Genomic DNA, 24,259 nt, shown 5'->3' on the forward strand with positions numbered 1-24,259 from the left:
ACCGTCTATGGTTTCATGCCATTGATGTGAAGCACTGATGGCACCAGTGACCACTACAGAGGTAAGGGAATTTTTAAGGGGGCGGGGCATAGCTTGCTTCCTATGTGATATAGCCACATTTACTACTTGCCATTGCTATATCCCCTTAGGCACAACTGCTATAACAATGATGAGGTGTTTCACATATATAATGATTGTATAGCATAAATGCAAAAAGGTTCAACATGTTCATTTTACATGTTTAAGCATGTTACGTTTTATTGTGACAAAATAAAATTAGTACATTGTCCCAAAAACAGTTGTACAACCAATGCTGTATGTAGTCAACAGAGGATCATATTTTTGAGCTAGGACTTGTGTTTTCACCAAAGGAAAGCCCATCACTGCCTGCTGGCCTCTGGTGAAAAGTGGTGTTTCCATTTGACTCAGATCCAGCTAATGCCAATCACTAGAAGCACATACATCCTCAACTATCCATGACAGTTTGGGCTGCATAAACATGCTTATCAACCACAGCAAAATATATCAACTGTCATTAACACAGGACAAGCCAAAAGTGATGAGCATAAGCAGATTGCTAATTTGCAGCAAGCAAGGTGATGTTATGGTAGTAAACCCATGCTTGCCAATATAATATCTTATACAGTAAGTGTGGCTCGTTCAGTAGGCATCCAGTAAAATGGGCAATGTTAGCACCATGTAAAAAAAACCCAAGTGGAAATTCAAGAGAGCACACTTCTATACTATTCATTGGTATCATACAGATGTGCACCCGCATATCTTCCTATTGGCCTTGATGGCTCTCGCCAGGAGTGCCGGCTGAGGAGGGGGCGCCGTCATTTATGATCTCTGGTCTCCTGTCTCCTCTAACCAGTGTCCCGCAGTCAGCCTTCTTTTTGTCTCCTACGTTCTGCTCTGCTCTGTCCTCCATTGACTACTAATGTGTATTAGGCTTCTTATATGTCCCTTCATATCAGAAACATTTAAAATTAGAGAGACTAATTTTTTTTTTTTTACTTAATATATCTCTTCCCCCACAATACCCACCATATACCAATCACCACTCACTGATTCCCATATGTCAATCATGCAGGAGAAGAGTGCCATATCAATCACAAGGCTCTATTCACAAGATAATTTGCATATATGCAAATTATCTTGCTCACAATGCATCTAGTTTGTTATTGATGCCCCCTTTTCCTGTGTTGCTGACATATAGAAATTAATAAACAGTGCATTGCATGTAGTGTTATAACTGAAAAAAATCTAAATATATATATACATATATATATATATATATATATATATATATATTTTGTCTCCCTATTTCTGCAGGCGTGTAAATTGAACTACCCCCAGTGTAAGTACAGTAAATTTATTTTTCTTAAGTTGAGGAACTTGCCATGATCCTTGTAGGTTGTGGATACTTCCATGTTGGGGAATAGGATAGGATCCTTATGGACAGTTTTTATTCTTATGTGGGTTATAGGAAAGGACCATTGTGGGCTGTCATCCTACTGAATTATAAGGTGGAGTTATTAAAAAGCATAATGCAGTATACATAGCCGTATTTGAATATATGTAAATTATTTTACCCATAATGCATTTTGTTTGTTTTTGACGCAGTGTTTTCAATCTTTTCCAGTGTGTTTTTTGCATAAATAAATTAATAAATAGTGGGTTGCAATAGAGTAAGTTCTATAAAATATATATATATATTCTCCCTATTTCTACAGGTGTGTGAATTAAACTACCCCCAGTGTTTCTTAGTTTTTTTTGTACCAGTAGAAACAGTCATTGGAGGGGGGCGCCAGTCCCTTGGTTTGCCAGGGGCGCTCGGACCCCTAGATACACCACTGCATCCACATTCACTCTCTAGAGAACATTGACTAAACAGCTCTTTTACAATCTGCAGATTTTCAATGGATTCTGCCTTTAAAAAAAAAATCACTGCTTTAAATCACACAGCAAGTCTGCCGGAACCCTGGTGAAAATCTGCAATTTGTAGACAAAGTGAGTAAGGGGCCTATTTTTCAATTAATATTTGCGGATGTTTTCAGGTGGAACCTCCAAATATTAAGGATCCCTGGTATTTACCATGGAGGGACAAGAGAATATATTTCTGATAACTGCCGCGGTCCCTCCGTTACCGACCATAAAACAACCCCCATAGTTTCCCAGGGGAGCACTATGCAGTCGGATTTACCAAGCTCCGGAGGGCAAAGCGTTTCTGAGCTTGAACCCTGTAGCCAACATCATCTGAAGATGTTAAACTTTAGATTGGCTACATTTTGGACTAGTCCCTCACAAGTTAACTTGCTTATTGCTTAAACATGGGCTCACAGGAGATTATTGTGTGAACTATTCTGCACAGATTGAAGGTGTGTCACCAGTTTTGAAGAATGAATACAATCTGCACTCTGACACAGTCAAATTTTATTTAAAAACACACTATTGTGGAAATGAATTTGTATTGTTAATACTTTATGATAGCTGTTAAATTATAAAAAAGGATTAGTTCATTATTGAATTTCTTGTTATAAAATAGCCCTTTTGACTGTAATTCTGTAGTTTTCTCATTGTGTACATTGACATCACTTTTTTCTTACTTGTTTTAGTTTTTGTGATATTTTTTCCTATACCAAGTCTATATTTTCTCTTGGTACATGTCTATGTACAGTATATAAGGCTGTTGTGCCATTTGGAAGCTTTATAGAGGTGATATAGTGATAGGAGGAAATCCATCTACTAGGTGCAGAATTTGCACCAGCAAATGCCATTGTGTGCTACAGCAAGGGAGAGTGAATGTACAATGCACAAACTAATTTATGGCCTGATTTAGAGTTGTAAGTGAATGCTCCCACAGCTGTGATTTTCGTAGCTGTGGATATTGGAAGATATGCTAATGCAACAGCGGCCAGGACTTGTACTAAGACACCCACCTGAGCCAACTGCAACTGCGTACACATGTGCAATATTGGATGCAGATCAGGAAAAAACATCAACTTCCTGAGTGAGACTATGGTTACTCAGAATGGAGACACAGGAGCAATGTTTCCTGTGTACAAGATCGCAGACGTGGTATGTGACACGCCCCTGAAATGGTCGGGACATGCCCGCATTTTTAGCCGACTCTCCCCGTTGCCACCTCCAAACGCTCCCTGACTGTCAATCACACTACGAATAAAGACTTGCAGCATGCGACTACGGTAATGTACCTTGATGCATGTGCAGTTAGACTCAGACGCATGCGCATTAGCAAAATATTGCTCCATTTGTGGAAAGATCAACATAGCGTACAGGTCTGATTCAGGCCCTTAGAGTAGTGAAGGGGGGCAGCTTACATTTTGGGGTTTTTGTAGTGATGCAGCTGCAGCACCTCCTGGATGGTGATGGCTGTGTACTGTACCCTTGAAAGCTTACTATGGATTGGGATTGCTTTGGTGTCCTCAAAGACACTGGGCTTAGCTGAGAGCAGCTGTCAAATAGTTAAGCATTTTCATTCGTCTGGTGGTCACAGGATGCAGGCGTCTTGGAAACAAGTAGATGTTTATTAGCTCCAATGAACAGTACCATCAATTAAAAGTACAAAGAGCACTCATACAACATACAGCCATGGCCAAAAGTTTTGAGAATGACACAATTATTGGTTTTCACAAAGTCTGCAGCTTCAGTTTTTATGGTTGCAATTTGCATACACTCCAGAATGTCATGAAGAGTGATCAGATGGATTGCAATTAATTGCAAAGTCCCTCTTTGCCATGACAATGAACTATGGGCCTGATTCAGAGCTGGACGCTCTCACAAGAGCGCTCGCTCTGAATCAGGGCCATCCTACCTAATATTGGAGCGGCCTCCTGGCTGCTCGCATAGCTGTGGGTTACCACCCACAGCTTATGCGAGCAGCCAAAAAGATGGTCGCGATGGTCAAGACCACCGCAACCATCGGGCTTGCGACGAGAAACTTGCGGTAATGTCTCGTCTGCCGCAAGCCCTGGAGTGCTTTTGGCACTAGTGATGTCAGTGGGGCCGGACCCAGACGGTAGGTGTTCCCATGGGAACGCCTCCGTCTGGGCAGCCACGCCCCCGGCACACCCACCAAAGGGGGCGTGCTGTAACTCACCATCGACAGCATGCCCCCTTTGGTGCGAGACCCATAACGACATCATGTCAGTGATTCTCTCGTTAACACAGGTGAGAGTGTTTTGACGAGGATAAGGCTGGAGATCACTCTGTCATGCTGATTGAGTTAGAATTACAGACTGGAAGCTTTAAAAGGAGGGTGGAGCTTGAAATCATTGTTCTTCCTCTGTTAACCATGGTTACCTGCAAGGAAACACCTGCGGTCATCATTGCTTTGCACAAAAAGGGCTTCACAGGCAGGGATATTGCTACTAGTAAGATTGCACCTAAATCAACCATTTATCGGATCATCAAGAACGTCAAGGAGAATGGTTCAATAGTTGTGAAGAAGGCTTCAGGGCACCCGAGAATGTTCAGTAAGCCCCAGGACTGTCTCCTAAAGTTGATTCAGCTGCGGAATCGGGGAACCACCAGTGCAGAGCTTGCTCAGGAATGGCAGCAGGCAGGTGTGAGTGCATCTTCATGCACAGTGAGGCGAAGACTTTTGAAGGAAGGCCTGGTATCAAGAAGGGCAGCAAAGAAGTCACTTCTCTCCAGAAAAAAATGTCAGGGACAGACTGATATTCTGCAAAATGTACAGGGATTGGACTGCTGAGGACTGCGGTAAAGTTATTTTCTCTGATGAATCCCCTTTCAGATTGTTTGGGGCATCTGGAAAAACGCTTGTCCGGAGAAGGAAAGGTGAGCGTTACCATCAGTGCTGTGTCATGTCAACAGTACAGCATCCTGAGACCATTCATGCGTGGGGTTGCTTCTCTGCCAAGGGAGTGGGCTCACTCACAATTTTGCCTAAGAACACAGCCATGAATAGAGAATGGTACCAAAACATCCTCCAAGAGCAACTTCTCCCAACTATCCAAGAACAGTTTGGTGACGAACAATGCCTTTTCCAGCATGATGGAGCACCTTGCCATTAGGCAAAAGTGATAACTAAGTGGCTTGGGGAACAAAAATTAGAAATTTTGGGTCCATGGCCAGGAAGCTCCCCAGACCTTAATCCCATTGAGAACTTGTGGTCAATCCTCAAGAGGCGGGTGGACAAACTAAAACCCCAAAATTCTGACAAATTCTGACAAACTCCAAGCATTGATTAGGTAAGAATGGACAACCATCAGTCAGTATGTGGCTAAGAAGTTGATTGACAGCATGCCAGGGCGAATTGCAGAGGTCTTGAAAAAGAAGGGTCAACACTGCAAATATTGACTCTTTGCATAAACTTGATGTAATTGTCAATAAAATCCTTTGACACTTATGAAATGCTTGTAAATTTACTTCAGTATTCCATAGTAACATCTGACAAAAAGGTCTAAAAACAATGAAGCAGCAAACCTTGTGAAAACCAATACTTGGCTGTACGTAGCAAGGGTTCTATTCATTATCACCTAATTTCTACAAAAGCAGGTGAAAATGAAAATTTTCACCTGCTTTTGTAGAAATTAAGTTTTGGGGCCTTTCATATCACAGATATTTCCTGCTTACCTTTCACTTCCGTTGTGGCCCTCTGTCCCCTACTGTATGGGGGCCTAAATTCATCAAGATCCGAAAATACTCTATTTTCGAAGCTTGACTGTGGGAGCATTCGCCATCGTCAGATCTCATGTGCTCCTGCACTCGGTGCTCACATGGCCCCTTCCCTATGGGAAAGAGTCCCGGGCTGTGAAGAGGGATCCTTTTGGATCCCTGCGCCCCTGTCTGGCTCCTTCCGCTGAACGCCGGGGCCTTGTGCGCTTACGTGAACTCTAGTCAGACTCGGCAGTGCTAAATTTCGCTGCTCCGAAAGGATTTTCCGATCAGCTGTCTCCACGCTGGAGCAATGATGAATTGCTCCGGTGCTCGTCGCCAGTAAGGTTGTTAATTATCAGAGTTCGCTCAGACCCCGATAATTAACATAATGAATAGACCCCCAAGAGTTCAAGATGGTACTTTATATACAATTATAATGCCTACAGCAGCCCTTCTTATACAGTTTCTCTGCACAGTGACAGGATATCATCCAGCCCGTGTCTCTTCAACCAATTCATATAGCATCAATTCACAATTAATATTTAGCTTCGGGGAGCAATGCATTCCAAAACCGGATTTAAATTCAATTGACAGCAATATGCCGATTGAGTTTATCCCTATTTGGGTCATTTCCACAGGAAATTGAAAACGCAATTACAGTAAGCTGTGATTTCCCAATTTACTTGCTGTCTTGTTAAGTAGATGAGTTCCTTATCTCCCTTTAATCACACATTGGGGCTGATTCTGAGTTGCACACTATATCGATGTCGGACACATGAATTTTCTTTACTGCCCATGCATCTAAGTCGCACTGCGCTTGCTTCCCAATTGTGTTCAGAGGGCCTGATTGGCTGCATTTGCATGGACCCGCTAACTGTGAAAATATGCTAATGAATGCAATCGCACGGCAACTGCAGCACTATACCAAGATGCCCACTTCCCATTACATGCCACTGCAAGTCAGCTAAAACATCGGTAACATCGGAACCAGTCGCACAGTTGTGGTTGACCTGACCCTACCGCACAAACTGCTAAACTTCCTGTCGCCATCAGACCTCTGCCAGCGTATACAATCGCAGGGGCTTAATTATGCACGCCCCTGTAACGGCATTTAAATGCACAGGCACGCCTGCGTTTCTCTGACCACTCCGCCCGTCACCACCCCCAAACAGACACTTCCTGCCAATCACTGTGTGAAGACTCCACGTGCTCACTGCGGTCGCTTCCCAATTGCAGCAGCCGGTTTGTGCACACGCACTGCGATGCATAGTCATGTGCAGATTGCAAACACCTACCGGTTGCGTGCAAACACAGCCGTGCGATCCTTGCTGAATCAGGCCCAGAGTCACAGTAGCGATTTTGGATCTATGCACATAGAAGTTTATGTTGAAAATGTATTTGGTGTTCCAGAGGCGTAAAAGGGAGAGCGTGGCCGATCGGGAGGGGGCGTGTCCTCGCGGAACACTCCAATTCGTCACACATGGGCATGTCCAGCACTTACAGAGGTGCTGGGCTTCCCCCAAGCTCTCTCCTCACGGTGAATAGATTCCGTGCACATGCACATGGCGTCTATTCACCCGGCAGTGATCGGTCACCGCAGCTTCCCCACCCGCGGGCTCAGGCTCAAAGCAGGTTGTTTTAGCGGGGCGCCACTATAAGGGCAGAGCACATTTTGCCCTTTTAAAATCAGGCAGGGCACGGCGTCCCGCTAAAACAGCCTAGCCGGGACACTATGTGAGCATGTAATTGCCTGTGCCTTTGAAAAGGCAATACAGCCCCCTACTGTCTCAAACAATACTATTATCTGACTAAAATGAACATTCAATACATTTAAAAGCACATTCCTACAACAGCACTTTGGACTTAGGACCTCAATCAGAGGCGGTCGCAAGGGAGCGATCGGTCGCACCCAAAGTGATCGAGAATATGCAAAACGAGCGCTCAATCGCAACGCACATCGTAAGCGTGGAAACACCCACAAAAATGAAAGCCCACCTCCTATCTCTACGGCCTAATTCAGAGTCGGTCGCAAGCGGCAACCTACGTCAGCACAATTAACACCTGTTACATTGTTAATTGCCTACAGACATCGGTTGAGGCAGAAATCATCGCCTGCACTCGCAATGCTTAAGGTAGACCCTGGGCTACCCTTAGCTCTGCGAACAGTAGCGTCGTTATTGCAACGAGATGACGTGTGTGATGACTCGCTCAGTAATATATGCACGCCCTTAAAACGCCCTTTTTAAAGGTCAACCACGCCTGCGTGCGCACCACCACACCCCCGTTCACAAGCACCTTCCCCTGTAACCACCCACAAACGGCACGAAATGTCAATCACAGCTACGACCTCATAGTGACTAGCGAGCAAGAGGATTGCAGTCGGAAAGACAGGCTTGCGCACGCGCACTGCCATGTACACGCATGCGCAGTTGAAAAAAACATTGCTCGCTACGACCAATCGCTCCGTGCGACCGCCTCTGAATGAGGTCCATGATCCCCTTCAGCTCCGGACATTAACAGTGCCAGACATAAAATATAACATGTTAAATACATTAAAACATTGCCGAAAATCTAAATTACTTTTAAAACTAAATGTCACGGGCCGGCACCCAGAGTTGGGACATTGGAGCTCATTCAGACCCACTCGCTAAGATGCCAACACTCGCTGCTGCCAATGGTATGCATTGTGTATGCATTAGCGAAAGTTCACAATGAATTAGCTTGCTGCGCATAGACAGCCCAGCAGAGTGAGTGACAGGAGAAGCCATTTGTGGGTGGTAACGGGCTGGCCATTATAAACGGGTGAGTGGATTTGCAAACGCAGGCGTGCCTGAGCATCTCAATGGCGTTTTAGAGGTGTGCATAATTATAGGACAGCATCATAGCACACGTCACCTGGCTTGTTTTTACACTGAAGTGCTCGCAGTGCTTGCAGCAGGGTACTTATGGTCAACCTCAAGTGCTGCGATCTCATCCGATGTTACCCGATGTACCGATGGTTGCATACACTTCTTGGACATGCCATGCACAAGTGGGCGTATTAAGACAGGCTGGTGGGTGTCTGCATATACTAGGTGATCGCTCTCTAAGAAATACTGGGCATGCTAATGCATTGCTGTGCGATTGCACTACCTATGCAATTTGCATACACATCGTGCGAGCGATCGCATCTAGCCAGCGGCTCTGAATCAGCTCCTTAACTCCATTGGTGCTGCGGTGATTGGACTGTTTCAGCACCACAGCTAACTGTGACAGTTACTAAAGATGTACATATGGAGACATACTTTATACAACATTAATTACACGTACAGTTGGCGCTTAGCATAGACGTTTTTCCTTGATGGGACTGCAGCATGGAAAGTTTAACTTTTTCAGTGCCATGCCGGCGATGTTATCCGCGAGGCTCAGGTCCCTGGCTACAAAGATCATACAATGATTTCAGTCATTAAGATTTGTTCACAATAGTTTTACATATTAAAAATGCTCAAGTTGTTCTCCATGAACTGTACCAGGGAAAATGTCCCTATGACGAGAATACTGCTACTTTCTGACTTTGCTTTGTTGACACATACAGTCGGAATCTTCTACTCAAAAATGTCAGTTCGGTAGAGGCCAACGTGAATTGGCCAGATTTAAAGGTTCTGAAACTTGTCCGTCTTTGGGTTAATTTTAATGAATTACTTTCTGAGAGAAATATTAGTAGCATTTGTAGTTGGTGGCACTATGCTCCAGTTTTATAACTCAACAGTTCTTAAAACTCCACCACAAGGCAATAATTATACTAATTCTTCACCAGAACCAGTGAGAAACTTCAGGCTGTTTTTTTTGTTTATATTGGGATGGCCCAGGGCATTCCGCATCTTGCTGCCCAAATAAGAGCTCTAGAAGTTAGAACCAAAGCAATGACAGAAGCGATTTCTGGGGTACTGTCAATAAAAGCCACAATCACTTTTCCCTGTGGTTCAAGTACCATAGACGAATGCAGTCTATGAATGGCTACACTGCAGTTTACCTAATGGGGCCCATACATCTCCAATGGATTGCCCCAATTCCCTGTTCTGTCGATACCAGGGTCGGGGAATTGGGAAAATTCAACATGTTGGAAATCCTTGATTCGCCAATCCCAACCATAAATTGATCGGGATCGGAGAGTCAGGATTTTTAACATGCTGTTTTTCCCAGATCCGCCGACGGATTGCCGATCATCGATGGCTTCCGATCGGGGAGTCAGATTGCAGGTCGGCCATTTGGAGAATTGGGGCTGTAGATGTATGCATAAGGCTTTTACGATGCTGTTATATAGCAAATTAGCATGCATGTAAAGTAACTATATATAAGAGAATGGAAGATGTATTAAGTCTTGAAGACAAAGTTGAGAAGTTGTGCAAAGCAACCAATCAGCTTCTGTCATTTATTCAAGCACAGTTTATCCACTTTCTCTCTCTCCAATAAAAGTTTGAAGTACGATGAAAGTGAATTTGTGAATAAGTGATATAAACATACTTGCTGACCATTTAGCTGACTCGTTTGGGAAGAGGCAGCAAGGTCGGCACTGCGGGGTGCAGGGCTTAGTGAAGGTGGTGGGTCAGGGTCGGGGCTTGTTAGCAGTGGGCAGGTCTGGGGGTGTGACAATGCAATTGTGCCATCATAGCCCCACCCCCCACTATGGTATACAACATATCGTCCACATCGAGCAGTGTGTACCCGCTATTTCTCTGATGATGCGTGCTCCCACGCGTTGTCAGTGGCATCGTCCGTCGGACCTGCGTGCGGTCCAATGGGCAATATCATCAGTGGGGGCCATGCTGCCGAATGCAGCATGGCCCCCGCTGTTGCGACGTCGCTCCTGGAATTGGCAAGTCTGTACACACTTGCCGATGCCTGCACCCCCACCGGGACCCGCTGCTCGACACATTGGCTGGCTTCATATAGTTAAGTGTTTACCCAGCATTAGAGATATATAAAGACCCAGCATTAGAGATATATAAAGTGGAGAGAGATAAAGTACCAACCAATCAGCTACTAACTAATTTTTTTTTAAACACAACCTGTAAAGTGACAGGAGCTTATTGGTTGGTACTTTATCTCTCTCCACGGCTTAATTCATCTCCCCCAAAGTGTCTATGATGCTGTAATTGTATTTGTGGTGGTAGCCAGTTACTCATGTTGATGTGAGCTACAATATGAGGGTTGTGTTGTTTACGACATTATGATTAATATTTGAGCACATCCCTTACTCACTTAAAAAAGAGAGATATACTATATAAGTCAGCAATGTCCAAACAAATTAAAAATATATCAAAATCTTATTTGTAATAAGAGTTAAGGGGATGGAGCATAACCCTTAGAGCAAATTGTCATGGAGAAATATATATATATATATATATATATATATAAAGTCCATCCGGTGTGGCACTCCACGCTTATAGAAATAAATCAATCACACAGCTTGAGGTGTCAACGTTTCAATGCCAATAAAATAGCATTTTCATCAGGCATTCGTCCTGATGAAAATGCTATTTTATTGGCATTGAAATGTTGACACCTCAAGCTGTGTGATTGATTTATTTCTATAAGCGTGGAGTGCCACACCGGATGGACTTTATATCATTGGATTTTGTGGGGGCAACCAGCTAAGTAACCATTACTACATTGAGTGCCGGACCTATGAGCTGTATATATATATATATATATATATATATATATATATATTGTGACACAGTTAGGTTAGGGGGTCCCTCTCCTGGGTAGAGGACTCCTTCCTTTCACACACAGCAGCTGGGAAACAGTATGCCAGACTGGATGCAAGTACAAGCTGGTCGGCGCCAGTCTTTATTGTGCAATATCAGAAATAACACAAAGAAAACATAAACGTAAATCCTAGCCCTGTCGGGGCACTAACTTCACAGGTAGTTCCCTCACTACCAGAACCTGGCAGGGCCTAATGCCCTCACCAGCAACAAAAGCACAGCACAACACTTACAGTTAGGTTTTCAAGTGTCTCTGAGCAAACTCCCTGTCTGCTCTCCCAGGTGAGACAATCAGCCCTCAACACACTAGGCTTATATTGGCCACTCTCAGGTGGAAACCCTAAAAACCTGTTACCATGCTGCGAGAACCAAAACCTGGAGTGGCCGTGGGTGGAGCCCTCCCTCTCCTCTCACTCACAACCCCCAGGTCCCAAACCGGCTTTTCAAAAAGCCGAGACTCAAGCCTGCTACACTGCAGACTTTCTCCTGGGGATTTAAAACACATAAGACAGGAATCTGGGACAAATGTACCTGCCACAGACCACTTTACCAGTGATCCTATCACATATCCCCCCCTTTGTTTCGACCTATGGGGCGGAACAACTGAAGCCCCCAAACAATGAACGCGTGACAACGCGTCTGCATTAAACAACAGTCCCCCTGGCCTGTGTTCCACCGAAAATTTAAAAGTTTGTAACGCCCACTTTATGGCCAACGCCTCCTTCTCCACTGTGGCATCGGGTAGGCATCGAATTTTGAAACACTGTTCAACTTTCGGAAGTCATTGCAGAAACGCACACTCCCGTCGGGCTTTGGAATCAACACAATGGGACTTAACCATTCACTATGTGATATTTCAATAACCCCTAACTCTAGCATATTTTTAATTTCTTTCGACACCGATGCTCTTGGTGCTTCTGGTAACCTATAGGGCTTTAGATTAACTTTAACCCCTGGGTCAGTGATGATGTCATGTTTAACGACCGAGGTTTTCCCAGGTACGTCAGAGAACAGCACCCTATTTCTGACCAGAAACTCCTTGACCTCTCGTTGTTGAATTGCCGACAGGGTTTTTGCCACTGTCACTTCGGGAACTAAGGGCCCAGGACTTACTGGAAGGGCTCGGATGGCCGACAGTACCGTTCTATCTTTCCAGGGCTTTAACAGATTTATATGGTATATCTGTTCCGGCTTTCTTTTCCCTGGCTGGTAAACTTTGTAATTGACCTGTCCCACTCTTTCTAAGTTTTCAAAGGGCCCTTGCCATTTAGCCAAAAGTTTATTTTCCACAGTGGGAACCAACACTAACAATCTGTCCCCAGGAGCAAAGCTGCGTAACCGAGCATTGCGGTTGTATACCCTCTGCTGTGCCTGTTGAGCCTGTTTCAGGTGCTCTCTCACTATTGGCACCTCTATAATAGGCAATGGAACTAGTGGTCCCTTAAAACGTGGTCTGATAGCATGATACTGACACTCAGGGCAGGATGCGCAAAAGTCAGATACCTCTTTATGAAGCCCGGGCCAGAAAAACCTCGGCATTATTCGCTCAGTGGTTTTCTCTACCCCTAGATGACCTGCCGTTATACGACCATGGGCCAGATCCAACACTGTTCTTCTGTAGGCTTTGTGAACTATTAGTTGTTCCACAATATCTTCCCCCTTCTTAGTCACCTGATATAACCAATCCTGACACATTGCCATGTGGGGATGGGACAAAGGACTATCAGGGTCTATGGGTTTACCATCAACTACTTTTACATTCTCCCTGGCTTTTACCAAAGTAGGGTCATTCAACTGCTCCACGGCAAAGACCTCTCTTCTGACCTCTAAATCAGGCAGATGATCCACTGGCCCAACAACACTTCCCACCTCAATGGGAGGCACATCAGTTGGCGGGCCACCGTCACGCGCCGCATTCTCTAGTTCGCCAACCATAGTAGGAAAAGGGAATAACTCTGACTCAGAAGAAACTCCCTCCTCCACTATATCGACAACCTTCTCAAGTGGACCGGGGTTGTTCACTTCTGGAACAAAACGGCTTTCCCACAATTTCCAGAAGTGAGCAAAGTCTCTCCCCAATTTTGCATCATACATCAGACCAGGCACCAAACCCACAGAAACTATAGCAAAGCCACATGGTGTCTCGATGTTCACCTCGACAGTAACATAATATCGATTTTCCCCATGTATGCAGGTCACACCAACAGTTTTCCCCTTATGCCTCAAGGGGTTCACCAGCTCAGCTTTTATAAGTGTCACCAAGCTACCAGAGTCTAACAGAGCCTCTACTCGGTTGCCATCTACAGTGAGTACACACATGTGCTTATCAGTCTCAGCCTGCCAGTCAGCCGTACAGGCTGTCTGTGCAAAGAAAGACCCCCTGCGGTAGACATGAGCAGTATCACATTGCATAGGTTCAGTTGAAAGTGAACAATTAGCGGAAATATGGCCGAAGTCACCACACCGGAAACACTGAATCATATTAATGTCTAGTCGTTTACGGGGCAAGAACCTTCCTGGCCTGGCAGGCCTGTCTCCAGGTTCTACACCGTCAGTCTTAGGTACATTCCACCGCCCAGCACCCTTCTCCCCTGGAACAGTCTTACCAGTATCTGTGGGAGTTCGCCGGTGCGCCATCGGGGCTTGGTGGGGCATACTCCTCAGCCGCCACGTACCTCTCCACTAGCTCGACCAACTGGTCCGCGGTCTTAGGGTCTGCATGGCTCACCCACTTGCGCAGAGTCGCGGGTAATGATCGCAGGTACCGGTCCATCACGAACCTTTCCACGATCTGTGGTCCCGTCAGCGTCTCGGGCCGTAGCCATTTTGAGAACAGATGGACGAGGTCATGCATCTGTGAACGTGGAGGCTTGTCCATATGGAACTCCCAGCGGTGGACCCGTTGGGCACGAACAAAGGTGGTGACTCCCAAGCAAGTTAGGATCTCCTGTTTTAGTTTTTTATAGTCCTTGGCATCAGCCAGGCATAAGTCGAAATATGCTTTTTGTGGCTCCCCAGACAAAAAAGGTGCCACCAGACTTGCCCACTGCTCCTGGGGCCAACTCTCCCTTTCGGCCGTTCTTTCAAATGCGGCGAGATAGGCCTCCACATCATCACCCGAAGTCATCTTTTGGAGGAAGTGACTGGCTCGTACGGAGTGAGTGGTGGTGAGAGGACCAGTATTAACATCTCTGGGCCGGGCGACCAGGTGCTGTACCACCTCTCTTATGGCCTGGCTGTTTTCCGCTAAGGCCTGGCGGGTTTCCTCAATGGCGACCTGTTGAAGTCTGTTAGTCTCCTGCTGAGCTGCTGTAGCTTGAAGCAAGGCCTTAATAATGTCCTCCATTTTGTCCTGGGGTGTAGGTTGGAAGCTGAACCTTGCCTCTCTGAGCATTGGCTGACGCCTCCTCTATGGGACTCCAAGGACACAGTGTTATTTCCACACTCACAAATTGGGTGTCTGTCCCTTTAATTTTTAAACTGAAAGTTTTCCTCTCGCTGCAACTTCAGTGTGTGTGGGTGCCCGCATTCTCCACCATATTGTGACACAGTTAGGTTAGGGGGTCCCTCTCCTGGGTAGAGGACTCCTTCCTTTCACACACAGCAGCTGGGAAACAGTATGCCAGACTGGATGCAAGTACAAGCTGGTCGGCGCCAGTCTTTATTGTGCAATATCAGAAATAACACAAAGAAAACATAAACGTAAATCCTAGCCCTGTCGGGGTACTAACTTCACAGGTAGTTCCCTCACTACCAGAACCTGGCAGGGCTTAATGCCCTCACCAGCAACAAAAGCACAGCACAACACTTACAGTTAGGTTTTCAAGTGTCTCTGAGCAAACTCCCTGTCTGCTCTCCCAGGTGAGACAATCAGCCCTCAACACACTAGGCTTATATTGGCCACTCTCAGGTGGAAACCCTAACAACCTGTTACCATGCTGCGAGAACCAAAACCTGGAGTGGCCGTGGGTGGAGCCCTCCATCTCCTCTCACCCACAACCCCCAGGTCCCAAACCGGCTTTTCAAAAAGCCGAGACTCAAGCCTGCTACACTGCAGACTTTCTCCTGGGGATTTAAAACACATAAGACAGGAATCTGGGACAAATGTACCTGCCACAGACCACTTTACCAGTGATCCTATCACAATATATATATATATATATATATTAGGGATGAGCGGGTTCGGTTCCCTGAGAACCGAACCCACCCGAACTTCGGGGATCCGGGGCGATCCGAGCCCAAGCTCGGATCTCCCTGTCTGCCCCGGATCCCTCTCCCGAGGCAAAACCTCGAGATCTGCTGTCGGATCTCGAGGTTTTGCCTCGAGCGGCCATTTAAAAAAAAATGCCTTTGCCTTTAATGGGCAAAGTGCTGATTGGCTGACAGAGCCGTCTGTCACGGCTCTCAGCCAATCAGCATTATGGTGCTCATTTGCATGTAGCACGGACTCGTGAGATCCGTGCTACATGCATCTGTGTGATTGACAGTGACACAGAGCACAGATGGGTCAGTGAGACCCGTCTGTGCTGCTGTGTATTTCAATGACACAGATGCACGCACGGACCAGGAGATCCGTGCTACTTGCATCTGTGTCATTGACACAGAGCACTAACGGGTCCGTGAGACCCGTCTGTGCTGCTGTGGTAAATAAAAAAAAAAAAACCTGTGTAAAAAGAGAAAAAAATGGCGTCCTCCCCCCCAAAAAAAGAGCAACCAGCCCCGGGCATTAGTGACCCAGTGCTGGGTGTGCTTAAATACAGGGGACAAACGACATAGGGGTCCCCTGTACTTAAACACAACCAGCACCGGGCTAGTCAGAACCAGAGCTGGTTGCCAAAATACGGGGGACAAACGACGTAGGGGTCCCCCGTATTCTGCGCAACCAGCTCTGGGCTCTGATCCGGTCCTGGTTCTGGAAATACAGGGGAAAAAAATGAGTAGGGTTCCCCTGTATGTTCCAGAACCAGCACTGGACTTTTTCTAGCGGGGGGCTGATGCCACAGCCAGGGGAGCCCTTTCACCGGGCCCCCCAGCCGCAGCATCAGCCCTGACCGCTAGTCAGCCCAGGCCGGGGATCCCTGGAGAGCTGGGGACCCCCCCAATAAAGGGGTCACCCTCTCCAGGGCACCCCAGGCCCAGGCTGATAGCCCGGGGCTATCCCCGCCACCCCTGGTGGCGGTGGGTGGCGGGTTGATTGTGTGGTGTGGTGTAAATAAAGAATATCAAACATTGTCTTTACAAGTAGAACTGCAAGTCCCAGCAAGCCTGCCCCGCATGCTGGTACTTGGAGAACCACAAGTACCAGCATGCAGGGCATTAAGGGCCCACTAGTACCTGTAGTTCACCTGTAAAAAAATGTTTAAAAAAAACACAGGACACACACACCGTGACAGTATAAGTTTATTAAACATACATACACACACACACACACACACACATGTACACATACTCACCTATGTAACCCTGTAGCATCGGTCCACTTGTCCGGTAAAGTATCCATAGGGGACCTGTGAAAAAAAACATACTCACCATCTCCTATGCGAGGTTCTGTCCTCTTCGTTCCAAAGTAGGCATCCCCGGACTTGGCAAAAAAAAAAAAACGAAAACGCGATCCACGAACTTAGTACCGTTCTATATAACGGTACTTCCCGAATGAGAGCTTAGCGGCGGGGTATCACCATGGAAACCCCGCTGCTAAGCGTTCATTGGCTGAGAGAGGCCATCTCCCGTCTCTCTCAGCCAATGAACGGCTCCCTCCATTGTAGTCAATGCTGGGAGCCGCAAGGTTATTAAAGTTTACCCTGCGGTTCCCACCATTGACTACAATGGAGGGAGCCGTTCATTGGCTGAGAGACGGGAGATGACCTCTCTCAGCCAATGAACGCTTAGCAGCGGGGTTTCCATGGTGATACCCCGTCGCTAAGCTCTCATTCGGGAAGTACCGTTCTATAGAACGGTACTAAGTTCGTGGATCGCGTTTTCGTTTTTTTTTTTTTGCCAAGTCCGGGGATGCCTACTTTGGAACGAAGAGGACAGAACCTCGCATAGGAGATGGTGAGTATGTTTTTTTTCACAGGTCCCCTAGGGATACTTTACCGGACAAGTGGACCGATGCTACAGGTTACATAGGTGAGTATGTGTACATGTGTGTGTGTGTATGTATGTTTAATAAACTTATACTGTCACGGTGTGTGTGTCCTGTGTTTTTTTAAACATTTTTTTTACAGGTGAACTACAGGTACTAGTGGGCCCTTAATGCCCTGCATGCTGGTACTTGTGGTTCTCCAAGTACCAGCATGCGGGGCAGGCTAGCTGGGACTTGCAGTTCTACTTGTAAAGACAATGTTTGATATTCTTTATTTACACCACACCACACAATCAACCCGCCACCCACCGCCACCAGGGGTGGCGGGGATAGCCCCGGGCTATCAGCCTGGGCCTGGGGTGCCCTGGAGAGGGTGACCCCTTTATTGGGGGGGTCCCCAGCTCTCCAGGGATCCCCGGCCTGGGCTGACTAGCGGTCAGGGTTGATGCTGCGGCTGGGGGGCCCGGTGAAAGGGCTCCCCTGGCTGTGGCATCAGCCCCCCGCTAGAAAAAGTCCAGTGCTGGTTCTGGAACATACAGGGGAACCCTACTCATTTTTTGTCCCCTATATTTCCAGAACCAGGACCGGATCAGAGCCCAGAGCTGGTTGCGCAGAATACAGGGGACCCCTACGTCGTTTGTCCCCCGTATTTTGGCAACCAGCGCTGGTTCTGACTAGCCCGGTGCTGGTTGTGCTTAAGTACAGGGGACCCCTACGTCGTTTGTCCCCTGTATTTAAGCACACCCAGCACTGGGTTACTAATGCCCGGGGCTGGTTGCTCTTTTTTGGGGGGGTGCACGCCATTTTTTTCTTTTTTTACACAGGTTTTTTTTTTTTTTTTTACCACAGCAGCACAGACGGGTCTCACGGACCTGTCATTGCTCTGTGCCAATCACACAGATGCATGTAGCACGGATCTCCCGGGTTCGTGCTACATGCAAATGGGCACCATAACGCTGATTGGCTTCCTGTCTGCCACTGCAGTGCCACTCCTAGATGGGCCACGTGTTTGTGCCGCCCCCTTGTGTCGCTTAGCATAGTCATCCAGCTTCCTCGGTACAACCTTTTGGCCTAAAAACAATATTGTGAGGTGTGAGGTGTTCAGAATAGAGTGGAAATGAGTGGAAATTAATGTTATTGGGGTTATTAATAGCGTAGGAACAAAAAAAGGCCCATTTATGTGATTTTAGCGGGTTTTTTTTATTTTTTAAGAAAAAATCCAGATCCAAAACACAAAACCCAGAACCCAAAACACGGAAGGGTGGTTTTGGCAAAACCAATCCAGATCCAAAACACGAAGAAAGATCCAGATCCAAAACCAAAACACAAAATACGAAAAGTGTCCGGTGCACACCCCTAATATATATATATATATATATATAGTAATACACACTATTCTCCCTATTATAGACAATACATTGCATAAAATCACATAAATAAAAAAACAATAAAATGAAATACGATTGCAATATTAAATAGTAAAAGTAAAATGCATATGAACAAAAATAAATAATGAAATAAAATTTAAAAGTCTCACTAAAACCTGCTGCGTATTTCACAGCGCCAGTCCGCTTCTTCAGGCAGTCCAGAGGTGGCTCCCCACAACCTTGGTGACACCTTTAGTAATGTGGTCCGATAGACCTCACTGCAGCACAGAGTGAAAAACCTAGTCCCTATCATTTAATGGGATGCATTTTGTGCCTTTCTGCAGAAAGGTGCATTTCTCAGCGAGCACCAAGCAGTATAAAAAAAAAAAAAACATTAAAACACACAAAACCACACAGGTAATAAAGACAGTTCCAATGTACTCTCATGATTACAGCCTTAACTAGGCTAAAATCTGCTGTCTTTTATAACAACAATTGAACGATTTCAATATATGAAAAGAGCTCCCCTAAAGCACTGTAGATGTAGGTTGCACTTTATAGTGATGTTTTACTGTTCCCCTTATGTGCGTTTCCCCATACTGCCTGAAAATCCACAAATATATGTGCACGTATGTATCCAGATTTGCATGGCTGGCCTTTCAATGACTACTGTATATGTGCAAGTAATACCTGCTTAACGTCACTTGTGTACAGTTCATATAATCATAAAATTTAATAAAGATATGTAGCCTGAATTTCCATAGACCATAAATTGAATATTAATTTTTTTGGGGGTGCAAAATAGAATAACTATAACAACCTACATCTATTAATAGTTACTTCTGCAGCTCTATTCATACATATAGCACCACTACACTTCAAAAAATAATATTTAACTATAGTATGAGCAACTGGTGCTTCTGAACTTGTGTTTACTAACAACAATTTAAACACTACTGTTTATATTACAGGTGCAATATTCAAACAAAATGTTTTCATATCTAAGTACAGTATAAGAAAGTCTAAAAAAACTTTGGCCCTCATTCAGAGCTGTACGCTCTGAGCAGAGCGCACGCTCTGCATGAGGGCCGGGCTCCATTTTCATGGAGCGTCCTCCTGGACGCTCGTATAGCTGTGGGTCACCACCCACAGGCTATACGAGCGTGCATTTTGATGGCCGCGATGGTCATGACCATCGCGACCATCGAAATTGCGAGCCGGAGCCTGCGGTTGAGGTTTTCAACCGCAAGCTCCGGAGTGATTTTGGCTCTATCAGAGCCAAAATCACTCCCACTGACATCACTAGTGATGTCAGTGGGCCGGCTTCTGACGGGAGGCGTTCCCGTGGGAACGCCCCCGTCAGGGAGGCACGCCCCCGGCACGCCCACCAAAGGGGGTGTGCTGTCAATCAACATTGACAGCACGCCCCCTTTGATCGGACACAACGAGCGAAGGAAAGTCCTTCGCTCGTCGTGTCTGGCGCATGCGCACGACGGAGCTCCCTCCGTCGTGCGCATGCTCAGTGCAGACCATCGACCCACTTGCGAGCGGACAGCCGCTCGCGAGTGGGTCTGAATCAGGCCCTTTGTTTGCTTTAAATTATGTAATATGGAAATCTGCTCCCGATCCTGGGATACAATAAGGTAAAAGACACAAGATTTAATATATGTATAGTATTATTCAATAATCATCTTTAAACAGCACTTATAATTAAATAAATATATTTTCAACACCAAACAAATTTCCAAAGACCCCTTGGTTGACAAAAAGAGTGATTGATAAAACGGAAAGGTGGAAATCACATGAGTGCGATCAGAAAGGGGCTCTGTGGAAAAAAAATATTAATTTTACAATCATGTTTGGTGTTGAAAAAAATATTTATTTAATAGCAAATGGTGTTTAAATCTGATTATGGTTAGTAATACACTACATATTATATTTTTGATCTTTTTACTTTTGATGTCCATAGATCTGGAGTGGATTTCCATCACATAATTCAAATTACCACATCTTATATTTGGATATGTAAATATAAGTATTTTGGCTGAATATTGCACCTGTAATATTAGGGGAACGTGATTAATTGATTTTTTGTAAGCACAAGTTCAGGAGCACTAGTATCTCATGCTCTATATTATTTATAGCAACCTAATGCTTGGTTATTCTGTTAATTTGAGTGTGAATTATGGGTAATAAGCATTTAGACTATTAAATAGAAGGCAGTTCGAACACCGATTTACATGGGTGTCTTAAGTATTTAAGTATATGTCTTATATGTTATGTTTCAAAACTTACATATAGATTTAAATTACATATACATGCCTACATAGTCTGCCTCTCTAGAGGAAAGATCCAAGTGAGACCCCACCATGCTGCAAGAAATTATGTGCATTATAGCATCATGGAGAGGTGCAATTGCCCACAAATTGTGCCAACAAACACCCAGACCGCCCACTCCCCTGGGCCAATTCGGGAATGTAGACAAGTATGGAATTAAGGGGTCTATTTACTAAGCAGTGTTAGGAGAAGAGAAAAGTGAAGAGTGAAAAGTGATAAGGTGCCAGCCAATCAGCTCCCAACTGTCATTTTTCAAACACAGCCTGTGAGATGACAGTTGGGAGCTGATTGGCTGGTACCTTATCACTTTTCACTCTTCACTTTTCACTTCTCCTAACACTGCTTGGTAAATAGACCCCTAAATCTCTGAATTGTCAATAATAATTGTAGTCAGAGGGCTAAATGTAATAGACTGCGAGCCGGCGCTGCAGCAGGAATACATGAGAGTATGCCTGTTTTTTTAAAGCAGCAAGCATGTTAAAGGCTAAACCAAGCTGGTATACCTTTTAACATGCTTGCTGCTTTAAAAATTCAGGCATACTTCCAGGTATTCCCGCAGGGGCGCCGGCTTACAGTCTATTACATTTATCCCAGAGGGTGAGCCTGTTTGTGGAACGCATGTTGCATTCTTTTGCACTGCACATTCTTTGGAGCCTAGCACACGCAAGTACAGACAATCCAGAGTAGTATCTATTTCAAGAGCATCTCCACTTGTGGCGAAAGAAATGCCGGCTCAAGGCATGGGCTAGGAGGGCCGTCGCCTGGACGCCATAGCCTGAAGGGCACAGCCTTGCACCCTGCCTGAACATCTCACCACCACCCGGCTGCAGAAAAACCCACCCTCCACCCACCCGCTGGTATTATTAGTGTACGTAGAGGGGGATGGAGCAGGGGAGGGAAGGGGTAACAGTACAGCACAGGACGGAGCTGGGCGGAGAGAATCCTAGCACCGGCCCTGGTTTAAGAGGTGTAACTGCTCAGTAACTTATGCAAATATCAGTGAGGACGTGTTGATGGAACTGTGGGTTATGCACAGTGGGACACAATAATAAATACTGCCATTTCCAGGTGTATCATTTGCACTTAGCTTAGACGAGTGCAAGTGCGCCCTGACTATAATGACAAGTAACAAACCAATCAGATGGGGGAGGGTGCACTGTAAAGATGCGTACAGCTCTGCCTATGGCTGAATATACACAAATGTTATATTAATTCTGTGCAGGATCATCTACGTTTCTGTTCTAGTTAGTATCACACCCAGAATGTGCCGCTCTTGTATGTGAAAGCAAAATATATAAAACCAGAGTTAATATACATTCATTATTTTGCTTTTTTTAAAATTTCTGTACTTTCTTCTTCTTTACTTCCATAGATTTCCCTTCATGTATGCAGGAAGTAAGTAACGCATCAGGTAATGCGGGGATTATTAATGTAATGTCCCAGAGACTGTAGAATGGTTGGGTAACTGAATGCCATTAAAACTAACAGGAATCTAGAAAATTATATACTTTAACTAAACTAAGGCTAAATATATGTTGCACAAATCAAACACAGTATATTTTGCTGATATTTCTATTAATTCTGTCAACTAGATCCATTATGTAGCAAGTCCCAATAACTTCATGTACACAATGATTATGCAATAACGCACAGCATGGCAGACACTAGCATACAATATAGATTTCAGCCTATATCTCTCAGCATCTGCATATGGCACACAATACAGTGGACATTCCTAACTTTACATGTCAGTACTGTTGTAGCATTATTGCAATATTGGGAAATGAGGATTTAAAAAAAAAAATGATACTACTATATTGCTGTCATTATCCACCCCAGACTTTGGCTAAGTATTTGGGACTTCCAGTAAACAGAGACGCCGTGAAGTGGCCTGGAGGCTTAGCCATATTTATGCACTGAGATCTCTGAATTATCTACCACTACGTAGTTTTTCAAATCTTATTGCTGATATCATTCCGAGTGCTGGGGAATACCTTTTGCTGTTTCTCGTATAGAACATTTCCTCCCTTTTACGCACCTGAGTGACTTTACTGACGTGATTCAGCAGCTACCAACATGTACTGTCACTATCTTTTGCAATTAACTATCCATCTTATGATGTAGCTTATATACAGTAAACTGCCTAAACTGAGGTAATGATTTATCTATAAAGTATCAATGAGAATCAATAATCCCTTCAAAATAAAGGTTTTTATTATACATTGACATAACAAAGCTGGATGATACAGTGTTTGTTCTTACGTTCACCTATGGTCATAGATATGAGTACATTCTTATATAACTCCAATAATAAAGAATAGCAACTTAAATGTAAATATAACAGTGTTGCATTCAAATGTACAGTAGGTTCATATCTGTCAGATAAATCCTGTAATAATAATAGTAACGTTCTAGTCACTGGAAGCTGCGACACGACTGCAAGGCATAAACTTTACTTTGGCTTGGAGACACATACAGGGTTTTTGTTTTCTTAATTTTTTCTGACACATTCACATTTTCCTGTAGACATATTCTTGTAATAATTTCAAACATTTCACTAATCTGTAAATATATTATGTGGAGTTCTTTTATAATAGTCTGGATAGTCCCTGTTTTGTTCTAGAGCACCTGTATTTTGAAGGGACTATTCGTATTATGACTTGTTGGACACAATCAAGTGCAATATCCTACCTCATTCTGATGTCTGTGAGGGTCTTACAAGCTGACAGTCCTCTATTAATAGGTGCCTGTTGGAGTGACTGCAGGAAGGTTCATTTAGAAACAGCAAGGGTCCTAGACCCCATACATGACTGATGGACGTGATGCTGTGTAAATGTGTAGCAGTGTCACTGAAGCTCCAATCCCCTTCGGAAGGAGGTCACTCAGTAATCTGTCTCAATGTCAGGCAGAATTACTGCCAGATGATTTAATCAGTGGACAAGCAACCAGAGGCATTTAGGCACTGCAGGGTTAATGTCACTTAAGGCAAATATTCAGTCTCTGCTGTTGTTTTGGTGCATAAAGAAGAGTTTACCAATTTTGTCTGATCTATCCTGTACCCTTTATTGACACCA

The 24,259-nt window shown here is 44.9% G+C and overlaps 1 protein-coding gene across 1 annotated transcript in view; it reads right to left on the bottom strand.

Moving 5' to 3' along the window:
* LOC148509511 (G protein-activated inward rectifier potassium channel 4-like) overlaps window positions 1–23,964 on the bottom strand; it is a 93,523-nt gene extending 69,559 nt beyond the window's left edge. Inside the window, exon 1 of the mRNA XM_088443018.1 lies at window positions 23,877–23,964. The gene's annotated coding sequence lies outside the window, so the exon portion shown is untranslated. The remainder of the gene's footprint in view (window positions 1–23,876) is intronic.
* Window positions 23,965–24,259: the final 295 nt, after the last annotated feature.

Source organism: Taudactylus pleione, unplaced genomic scaffold, assembly GCF_031769625.1.
Source record: "Taudactylus pleione unplaced genomic scaffold, aTauple2 ptg000322l, whole genome shotgun sequence".
Lineage (NCBI taxonomy): Eukaryota > Metazoa > Chordata > Amphibia > Anura > Myobatrachidae > Taudactylus > Taudactylus pleione.